Below are 12,456 nucleotides of genomic sequence, written 5' to 3' on the forward strand. Positions count from 1 at the left end.
TAGTAGCTTATAGTCCTCTTTTATATCGCATTCATAATAATGATAATAATAACAATCATAATAATTAGATGATACTAATATTAGTTTTAATGATAATAATATTAATAATAATAAATATATTAATAACATTAATGATAATACTAAAAACTATTTTAATGATAATAATAATAAAAAAAATAATAATAATAATAATTATTAGATAATAATAATAATGACGATAATAACGACGTTAGTAATAAATATAATCATTTTAACAATAATGCTTAAAATTATAGATAATTCAATTGACTCTAACTTTTAATCCGTTCATCAAAACCATACACTTTCTAAATGAAAAGTTATTAATTTTTCGCCAGCTTTCCAACGACATGCATATCATATACCTTATCTCAATCGCATATGTATCAAATTCATAATTTATCATAAGCTATCTAACGACAAAATTAAACATACAAGCATGTATAAACATATATACTCGAGCACTAGTCAGGGATACACTAATAATATATAAAAGTTAAGTTATGAGTGCTCACGTATCAATATTGTGATTCAATATTGCAGGAAATTACGTAGACGCAACGGAGATGATAAACACTAGATTGGCCTCACGAGCATACCCCCAAACAATACCCATAACCTCCATAGCTATAACCCATAATTTCCTTAGCTCTATTCCTCTCAAAAATTCATTTTGAAAACATTCGAGCAGAACCTTGTCGTAGTATTTTATGTATAAAAAATAATAATAATAATACTAATGTTATTAATAATAATAAGATTAATAATAATATTAATCTTAATAATAATAATAATAATATAAATAATAATATGAATACAGAGGGAGTAAATTATATCAAGAGGTATATGTGAAAGGACCCGTCCTAATCCATCCGGACGAAGTCCCTATCGATTATAAACGATTCACAACAGTTGATTACATCGCGAGGTACTTGACCTCAATATGATACATTTTACAGACATTGCATTCGTTTTGAAAAGACAATCTTTCATTTCATCTAAATTGATAGACATGCGTACCATTTCATAATATATCCAACTATAATTGACTTAATAATGATCTTGATAAACTCAACGACTCGAATGCAACGTCTTTTGAAATATGTCATGAATGACTCTAAGTAATATCTTTAAAATGATCAAATGCACAGCGGAAGATTTCTTTCGTACCTGAGAATAAACATGCTTTCAAGTGTCAACCAAAAGGTTGGTGAGTTCATTAGTTTAGCATAAATAATAATTTCATAATTTTTAATGGACCACAAGATTTCATATTTCCATTTCTCATAAACATACGTCCCATGCATAGAGACAAAAATATCATTCATATGGATTGAACACCTGGTAACCGACATTCACAATATACATATAAGAATATCCCCATCATTCCAGGATCCTCCATCGGACATGATATAAATTTCGAAGTACTAAAGCATCCTGTACCTTGGATGGGGCTTGTTGGGCCCGATAGAACTATCTTTAGAGTTCGCGTCAATTAGGGTGACTGTTCCCTAATTCTTAGATTACCAGACTTAATAAAAAGGGGCATATTCGATTTCGATCATTCAACTATATAATGTAGTTTCGATTACTTGTGTCTATTTCGTAAAACATTTATAAAAGCAGCGCATGTATTCTCAGTCCCAAAAATATATATTGCAAAAGCATTTAAAAAGGGATTAATGAAACTCACGCATATAATTATTGTAAAACAGTTACTAAAGCATTTGCATGTATTCTTAGCCCCAAATATGTAAAGAGTAAAAGGGAGCAAATGAAACTCACAATACTGTATTTTGTAGTAAAAATACATATGACGTCATTGAACAACGCAGGGTTGGCATCGGATTCACGAACCTATATCAATTGTGTATTTATTAATACGTATAATGTAAATCACAAAATTTCATTTATTAATATGTATTATTTATATATTTATAGTTTTGTAGAATTTATTCTAAATTCCAATTTAAAACGTATACTTATATTATATCTTAAATTATATTCTATATATATCAATTCTATGTATATATATTTATAATGATTAACGTTTATATAATTAGTAATATTAATATATCTATATACATATATTTGTGATTAGTATTTTACTTATGAAATTTTATTAGTTTGTTATGTGAATTATTAATACAATCCCAGTATATACCATAAGTATATATATAGTGTACAAAAGATTTATTTGTTAAATAATAGTTTAGATAATAATGATTTACTAATAATAATAATAAAAATAATTTTATTAATAATGATAATACTAATAGCAAAAATGGAAATGATAAATGTTAATGATACAAATAATAATAACTCTAAAATAATATTAATACTAATAATATACTTATGTTAATAATAAGGGTTCTAATATTTATAAAATGATAACTGATAATCATAATAATGATAATAGTTCTTAAAATGATAAACTTAATGATATAGTATTAACATTATTTCTACTGATGTTACTTGATAGTATTATGAATAATGTTACTTAATAATTATACAACAGGTGATGATAATATAACTATATTAAGGTTAATAATCTTATTCATCATGTTATTGTAGATAATATTGATACTAATTAATAATACCATAATACCAATCAATAATAATAATACTAGTAATAATATTTGATAGTGATAATAATATTAGTAATAACAATAATGATAATAATAATTGTAATTATAATCATGATAGTATTAATAAATGATAGTATTAATAAATAATAACTTGTACATATAACAATAACAATAACAATAATACTAATACTAGTAACAATAACAACAATTAATAACAACAATTAATAATATCAATAATAATAATAATAATACTAATAATAATAGAAAAAGGAACTACCTCAAAAAAAAGTCTTAAAAAGAACTGTCGCGAACGGGACTCGAACCCGAGACCTCTCGCATCGCTATCGTCACATGAAACCAGTTGGGCTGTGGACCTTTATCCGAAATATTGCAGAAACATAAATATTTACCCCGTATTATTTTGTATTCTCCCATTCTTCTTCACTTGAACAGACGCCCAAAATCAATCAACAATAATTCGATTTTTGTTTATCAACTAGTTTATAACTTCAAATCCAAAACGTAAATACTTAATTAAAAGTAATTAGATTAACAAACAAAGAAAGGAAAAAAATAAAAATAAAACAACAACAACAAGTGCTGCTGCTGCAGTCGCGATATTTAAAAAAAAATGATTTTGCAATTGAGAAGGTTTTGGACAAAATTTATAACACAAAAGAGTTTGTAAATTGTATATGAAAACTATTGGAACTGTTAATTTACCTTGAAACATCAAAACGCTTACGAATTTTGCTATGAACCAAATGTTTGACTTTTGAAATTGCAACTTTGACCTCAAAATTTGATTTCAATCTGAGGAATTGGAACAAGAGCTTTTGCAGATAGATTGAATAAACGATTCCTAACAAAACTGTATTCTTGGATTTTGAAATAATTTTCGAATTTGAGCTTTGGCAATAAAGTTACAAGAGCAGAGATATAAACCTGTTTTCTTTTCTTTTTCAGTTTAAATTCGATCAGAAAACGAGTATGAATGTTTTAATTGATAATTGATGTGGTAGCAGAGGGGTACGTGATAGTACTATATTTTACTACGAAATACGTTACAAATTACACAAGTTTTAATTATTTATTTACAAATGGGATATACCTAAACCTTGCTACAACACTATAGGCAGTGTACCTAATTGTAGAGTAGTATAGTTTTTAGTAAGTCCGGTTCATTCCACAGGGAGCGGGCTTATTGCACACTATATTTTTAAATGACTATATTTGTACAAAATATATATAATTATATATAATAATATATAAAAGGGGGTTTACCGTTTAATGACCGGTTTGTCAATTTATATTTTAAGTGAAGCGTATAGTAAATGACGATATTTAAATAAAAATATAAAATAAATAACAATAATTAAAATGACAATAAATAAAAGTACGAGGAAAAATGAAATAAAATATATTATGCTTATTTAAACTTCCGTAATCATGATGTTTGACGTGTTGATTTTTAGTTTATTTCCATGGGTTAATTGTCCTTTGTCCTGGATTATTTGATAAGTCCATCTGGTTTTTATCCATAACGGTCCATCAGTCATAAATATAAAGTGCGAGTGTCCTCGTCAAATTATCCTTATGTCCGAAGTCAAATATTCCAACTAATTGGGGACTTAAACTGTAACAAGGTTTTAATACTTTGTTTAATAATTACACCAGGTTATCGACTGCGTGTAATCCAAGGTTTAATACTTTGTTAACAATTACGCCAAGTGTCCTTGTACATAATTTCACCCCTGTTTTAATAATTCCATAGACTATTAATCCATTCCCGTGTCCGGTTAAATGAACGATTATTCGTACATATAAATATCCCGCCCATCGTGTCCGATCGAGTGTATATGGTTATTTATGGGTACGTTCAATTGTAAATCTTTAAATTAAAATTAACAAACTATCATTTAGTTAAACAAATATAAAGCCCATTAATAGCCCATAGTCTAATTTCCACAAGTGTCGCTCTTTTGTCCAAACCCCAATTATGGTACAAAGCCCAATTACCCAATTTTAGTATTTTAGCCCAACATCATGATTACTTCGGTTCAAATAAGCATAATAACAACTTAGTTACGAGACATTAATTTAAAAAGGAGAACATAGCTTACATTGATTATTTATCGCGTAGTGGTACACGGACAGAGCTCCGACTTTAAAACCCGTAAAAATAACCTTTACATAACCCGAACTAATCTAATATAAAACTACCCTATACTATATATATATATATATTATATATATATTTATTATTTAGTATTATTATTATTATTATTTATTTATATATTTTTTTTATATTAAAATCGAACGAATGCATGGCCTTTTATAGGCATTTTGATTTCTGACAGCTCCGCGAGTCGTGGAGTTTTATGCCTGCAAACTCTGCGAGTCATGGAGTTTGAAAATCCAGCTCACAAACTTTTGGCTCCTAGCTTGTCGACATAATAAATATATAAATATAAAATATAAATAATTAATATAATTATTTATATATTATATTATATTCTTGTGCATAGTTGACTTAATCGTAGACGTCCGGCTTCATGTAAATCAAGATTACATGTCTTCAAAGCCCAAAATGCTTTGTGTTCAATTTCTACTGGAAGATGACATGCTTTTCCATAAACAAGTCTAAAAGGTGTGGTTCCAATTGGAGTTTTGTAGGCTGTTCTAAAAGCCCAGAGTGCATCCTCCAATTTAATGGACCATTCCTTCGGATTTGATCCTACGGTTTTCTCTAGAATACGTTTTAAAGCTCGGTTGGTATTTTCACATTTGTCCACTTGTTTGTGGATGATATGCGGTGGAGATTTTATGAGTTACTCCATATCTTTTAAGAACTTTCTCAAGTTGATTATTACAGAAATGAGTTCCCCGATCACTTATTAAAGCTTTCGGTGTTCCAAACCTTGCAAAAAGATGTTTTAAAAAGTTGACTACAACTCGTGCATCGTTAGTTGGGAGAGCTTGTGCTTCCGCCCATTTAGATACATAATCAATGGCTACGAGTATATATAGATTATTATGAGATTTTGGAAATGGACCCATAAAGTCAATACCCCAAATGTCAAATACTTCACATACTTGGATGACATTTTTTGGCATTTCATCACGTTGACTTATTTTTCCGGCCCTTTGACAAGCATAACAGGATTTGCAAAGAAGGTGTGCGTCTTTGTAAATTGTAGGCCAATAGAATCCAGCATCATAAACTTTTCTTGCTGTTAGTTGAGGCCCATAATGCCCTCCTGTTGGTCCTGTGTGACAATGGTTTAATATTTTACTAGCTTCATCTCCAAATACACATCGGCGTATTATTCCATCGGGACAACTTTTAAACAGATGTGGATCTTCCCAAAAATAGTGTTTTATATCACTGAAGAATTTCTTTCGTCTTTGGTACGATAATCCTTTTTCAAGGAATCCACAAACTAAGTAGTTTGCATAGTCTGCAAACCATGGAATTTCTTTATAATCTATCTTCAATAGATATTCATCAGGAAAGTTGTCTTGTATGGTCGATTCATTTAGAACTTCTAATTCGGGATTTTCAAGACGAGAAAGATGATCAGCGGCGAGATTTTCTGCTCCTCTTTTATCTCGGATTTTAATATCAAACTCTTGTAAGAGTAAGATCTAACGGATTAATCTTGGTTTAGCATCTTGTTTTGAAAATAGGTATCTAAGAGCAGAATGGTCGGTATAGACCACCGTTTTTGCTAGAACGAGATATGATCGAAATTTGTCAAAAGCAAAGACAATAGCAAGGAGTTCTTTTTCAGTAGTTGTATAGTTCGTTTATGCTCCTTGTAACGTCTTACTAGCATAATATATAGGTTGAAATCATTTTTCAATCCTTTGTCCTAAAACGGCTCCCATTGCAAAATCACTTGCATCGCACATTAGTTCAAATGGTAGATTCCAATTTGGTGTTATCATGATCGGCGCATTAGTGAGTTTCTCTTTAAGAATATTAAAAGATTTGATACACTCATCTGAAAAGATGAATGGAGCATCCTTTTCTAGGAGTTTATTCATAGGAGTGGCAATTTTAGAAAAATCTTTTATGAAACGTCGGTAAAAACCGGCATGCCCTAGAAAACTCCTAACTCCTCTAACATTGGTGGGATGTGGAAGTTTAGCAATTACATCTACTTTAGCTCTATCCACTTCAATTCCTTCTTTTGAAATTTTATGACCAAGAACGATGCCTTCTTTAACCATAAAATGGCATTTCTCCCAATTAAGTACTAGATTTGATTGTTCGCATCTAATAAGCATTCGTTCAAGATTAACTAGACATGATTCAAATGTATCACCGAAGACTGAAAAGTCATCCATGAAAACTTCCATGCATTCTTCTATCATGTCATGAAAAATCTCCATCATACACCTTTGAAAGGTTGCAGGGGCGTTGCAAAGTCCAAATGGCATGCGTTTGTAAGCAAAAGTACCATAAGGGCACGTGAATGTGGTTTTCTCTTGGTCCTCGGGTGCTATTGGAATTTGAAAATATCCGGAAAATCCATCTAGAAAACAATAGTAACTATTTCCGGCTAATCTTTCCAACATTTGATCAATGAAAGGTAAGGGAAAGTGATCTTTTCTGGTGGCGTCATTTAATTTTCTATAATCAATACACACATGCCATCCTGTTACAGTCCTAGTAGGAATAAGCTCATTTTTCTCATTTGTAATGACAGTCATGCCACCCTTCTTAGGCACGCATTGAACTGGGCTTACCCATGGACTATCAGAGATTGGATAAATTAAACCTGCATCTAGCAGTTTAATAATCTCTTTCTTAACTACATCTTGCATATTAGGATTTAGTCTTCGTTGGCGTTGCACATACGTTTTATGACCTTCTTCCATAAGGATTTTATGTGTGCAATACGAAGGACTTATTCCTTTAATATCATGAATCTTCCATGCAATGGATGGTTTATGAGCTTTTAACACAGAAATGAGTTGTGATTTCTCATTTTCAGTAAGAGAAGACGATATTATTACAGGTAATTCAGATTCACCATGTAAATAAGCGTATTCCAAATGGTTTGGAAGTGGCTTTAACTCTAATTTCGGAGGTTCTTCTATCGATGATTTGTATCGATATCTGTCTTCTTCTTTTAGCATTTGAATTTCTTCTGTTGTTGGTTCATATCCATTAGCTATAAGTGTAGCTAACATTTCAGCTTCATCAATTGGTTCAATACCTTCTCCTAAAGAACATTCTCCTGTTCCTTGTAATTCTGGAAATTCTTCTAATAATTCTGCATGTGCATCTATAGTTTGAATATAATAACATGTATCATCTGCAGATTGTGGTTGTTGGATTGCTCTATCAACTGAAAAGGTAACACTCTCATCCTCTATACTTAGGGTCAATTTCTTACCGAACACGTCTATCATTGCTTTAGCCGTGTTTAAGAATGATCTTCCTAATATGAGAGGAACTTGAGAATCTTCTTCCATGTCCAAAACAACAAAATCTACTGGAAATACTAAAGTACCAACTTTAACTAGCATGTTCTCCATTATCCCTCTAGGATATTTTATTGATCTATCGGCTAGTTGTATGCTTATTCTTGTTGGTTTCAATTCTCCAAGGTCTAGTTTAGCGTATAGTGAATACGGCATTAGATTTATACTAGCACCTAAATCTGCCAATGCTTCTATTGAACTAAGACTACCCAGAAAATATGGAATTGTGAAACTTTCTGGATCAGATAGTTTTTCTGGTATCTTATTCAACAGCACTGCTGAACAATTAGCATTCATAGTAACAGCCGAGAGTTCTTCCATTTTCTTTCTATTTGAGATTAGATCTTTCAAGAATTTAGCATATCTAGGCATTCCTGAAATCACATCAATGAAAGGAAGATTTACATTTATCTGTTTAAACATATCCAAGAATTTGGATTGCTCGGCTTCAAGTTTCTCTTTCTTCATTTTACTCGGGTAAGGAAGTGGTGGTTGGTATGGTTTAACATAAGGTTTAGCCTTAACTGTGTTATCTTCATTAAACTTTTCAACTACCGGTTCATTTTCCTTATCTTGATTAGGTTGTGGTTCTTGTGGAGTAGGAATAGCTTCATCAGAAGTTATAGGTATTTCAGGTGGTTTAAGTGTTGTACCACTTCTTGTGGTAATGGCTTTAGCTGTTTCATTTCGGGGATTAGCATTTGTATCACTAGGTAGACTTCCCGGTTTTCTTTCACCTATTAACCTTGCTAGGTTACTTACTTCTTGTTCCAGATTTTGAATGGAAGCTTGTTGATTTCTAAATGCTTGAGCATTTTGTTCATTAGTTTGTTTTTGAGATGTGAAAAACTGCGTTTGAGTTTCAACTAGCTTCGTCATCATATCTTCTAAATTCGGCTTTTTATCATCTGTTTGTTGTGGTGGTTTGTTTTGAAAATTAGGTCTTTGCGGATTGTAAGTATTATTGGATACTTGTTGATTGCTAGGACCTTGTTGGTTGTTGTATGGAATATTTCTGTTATAATTCTGGTTTTGATTGTAAATTGGTCTTGGCGGTTGATAATTATTCTGATAATTATTTCCAGGCCTTTGGTTTATGTATGAAATATTTTCTCTTTGTTCCATTGTTAATTCAATACTGAGATAATCTTTTGTCAAATGTGGTCCTCCACACTGCTCACAACTAATTCGTATTGAGTGAATATCTTTAGTCATCTTTTCCATTCGTCTCTCGACAGCATCTATCTTTGCGGAAATGGAATCTAAGTCATGGCTAGAATCGGCTCTAGCTGCTTTAGATGATCTAACGATATCTTTTTCTTGGTGCCACTCATGTGAGTGGGAAGCAGTGTTATCAATAATTTTGTAAGCATCAGTTTCGGTTTTCTTCATAATAGAACCACCAGCTGCTATATCTATGTCATTCCTTGTAGTGATGTCGCATCCTTGGTAGAATATTTGTACTATTTGACAAGTGTCTAAACCATGTTACAGACATCCTCTTAACAACTTTCCATATCTTGTCCATGCCTCATATAGAGTTTCATTTAGTTTCTGTGTGAACGTAACAATTTCTGCTTGAAGTCTTACGGCTTTAGATGCAGGAAAGAATTGTTTAAGAAATTTGTCAACTAAAACATCCCATGTATCGATCGCCCCTTCAGGTAACGATTCCAACCAATCTTTGGCTTCTCCCTTTAAAGTCCAGGGAAATAACATGAGATATATCTGTTCATCCTCCACTTCTCTTATTTTAAATAGTGTGCAGATCCTATTAAAGGTATGTAGATGTTCATTTGGATCTTCCTTCGGTGCACCACTAAATTGGCATTGATTAGTCACCATGTGTAGAATTTGTCCTTTGATTTCATAATCTGGCGCATTAATGTCTGGATGAGTAATTGCGTGACCTTGGCCAGTGCGTTTAGCTCTCATTCGGTCTTCCATACTTAAAGGTTCCAGATTCTCCATAATTGAATTTGTTGAATCGGAATCACTAGAGGATTCTGATTTAATGGTTCATTCCTCAACAATCTCTGTTTGAATGATTGGTGGTTCCGGAGGAAAGTTTAGTGGTTCAGGATCTACGAATCGTTCTTGAATATTCTCCGGATTCTCAATTGTGAGGTCGGGTTCAAAAAATGGATTATCGGAAATTTGAACTGGAGTACTTGGTCGACTGGATGACGATTCTAAAGAAAAATCAACGGCAGTAATATTTGCTAAATGTCTCGATCTAGTTACAGGTGGTGAACGTACAAAAGGTGGTGAACGTCTTGCTCGGTGCATTCACTGAATATCCTATTAGTTTTTAAAAGGAAAGAAAAATTATAATAAGTTATCCAATCAATAGACTTTTCTGATTTTGCCCACGTTTCGAATAGCCAAAAGATGCAGCAGAGGGGCAGGATTCGTTTGGTCTCAATATAATTGAGGACTGTTTGGCTCCAATAACCCGGTCCACGTACAAATCCAACTATTACTACGAACCAGAAAATTTTGATGTCTATTAATTTAACTACTTAAAATAAATTTTCGTAATTTTAAGAAATTTAGATAAGAAGTAGAATAAAAATCTATGTCCTAAAACTAGAATAGCGAGAAATAAGAAAGAAAAAAGTTCGTCGAAAAAGGTCGAAAAAGAAAATTGGTTGAAAAATAAAAGGTGACGAAAAAATAAAAGAAACTTATAAAACTTAAAAATACTTGACTAACCTATCCTTATTACTACAACTAACTTAAAATTATAATCGCAAATTGAGATTACTAATTGGAATGATAATTGATACATAGGTAAAAGGTGTCTAAAAATATTAAAGCTTACAGGAAAAACTAAATCCTAAATGGAAATAACTTAAAAAGAAACTAAAATTTAAAAAGGCGTCGCAAAATTCTAAAGCACCTAAATCTTAGTCTAAAGAAAAAGCACTTAAGGAATTCTACGGCAAAGCCTAAAAATCTAGAAATAAAAATAACTATGGCAAAAACTAAGTTTAAAACTAAATATGAGCGAAAAAATACAAATATTACGCTAAAACAATTAAAATGGGATAAAATATAAAAATATACAAAAAGTTGTAAAAAGTACAATTTTTATAAAAATATTATTTTTATATTAATTATTTAATAAAACTACTAATTTTACAATTTAATTAAACTAATTTAACTAAATATACAAATAATAAATAAAAAGTAAAACTAATTATAATAAAACTAATTATAATAATAATAATAATTAGGGTTAAATAATAATAATAATAATTAATTACCCGTAATTAATGCCTGATTAGGGCTTCTGTCGGCGTGTCAGGTTAGCTTCGCGACTTGCGGTATTCCAAGCAGCAAACCCCGCTACTCGCGGGGTTCCAAAATTCAACTGACAGGTTTAAAATTCGACGCGTTTTTATTTTTTTTTTATTTTTTTTCTGTTTTTAATTTTTCTGTTTATATAAAAAAAATATGTGTATAATAAAAACTTATATTTAAAACTTAAATAAAAATAGAATTACTTTATAATTTTATAAATAAAAATCTTAAAACTAGATTTATATATATTTTTTTTTTCGGTTTTTGATTTTATGTTTTAAATAAAAACAAAATACTTAAATAAAACTTATATTTTTATAAAATAAAAATAAAGAAACTTTATAAAACTTAAATATTTAATAAAATTTTAAAAATATATAAATTTTTGTTTTTCTTTTTAATATTTTTGAATATTTAAAACATATTTTTATAAAAACAAATTTTAATAAAAGTAAACTAAAAATCTTTTTTTTTTCTATTAACGTTGCGCTTCCGGTGTTTAAGAGAGTTCCCCGGCAGCGGCGCCAAAAATACTTGATGTTTGCAGCGGGGTGTACGAAATACTATTAATTTTAGCAGGAAATACTATTAAATACGATACAATTTTACACAAGATATTTATTTATTTAGAGAATGGATATACTTAAACCTTGCTACAACACTTATAGGTAGTGTACCTAATCGTACAGTAGTGTAGTTTTTAGTAAGTCCGGTTCGTTCCACAGGGAATTTTTTTAAACAAAGCTTAACGCTATATTAGTTTACTTTTATAAAAATACAAATATATATATAAGTAATATTATTATTATAAAGGGGAGTTTTTACCGTTTAATGACCGGTTTGTCGATTTTAAAACTTTAGTCGCAGTTAAAACCAAATGTAAAATAATAAATAAATACAAGACTTAATTTAAAGCGTAAAGTAAATAACGATAATGAAATTGCGAATAATAAAAGTGCGATAAAATAAACTTGCGATAATTAAAAAGTACGATAATTAAAAGTGCAATTAAATACAATAACAATAAATAAAAATGCGATAATTAGAA

This window comes from Rutidosis leptorrhynchoides, chromosome 7 (assembly GCF_046630445.1).
Source record: "Rutidosis leptorrhynchoides isolate AG116_Rl617_1_P2 chromosome 7, CSIRO_AGI_Rlap_v1, whole genome shotgun sequence".
NCBI lineage: Eukaryota > Viridiplantae > Streptophyta > Magnoliopsida > Asterales > Asteraceae > Rutidosis > Rutidosis leptorrhynchoides.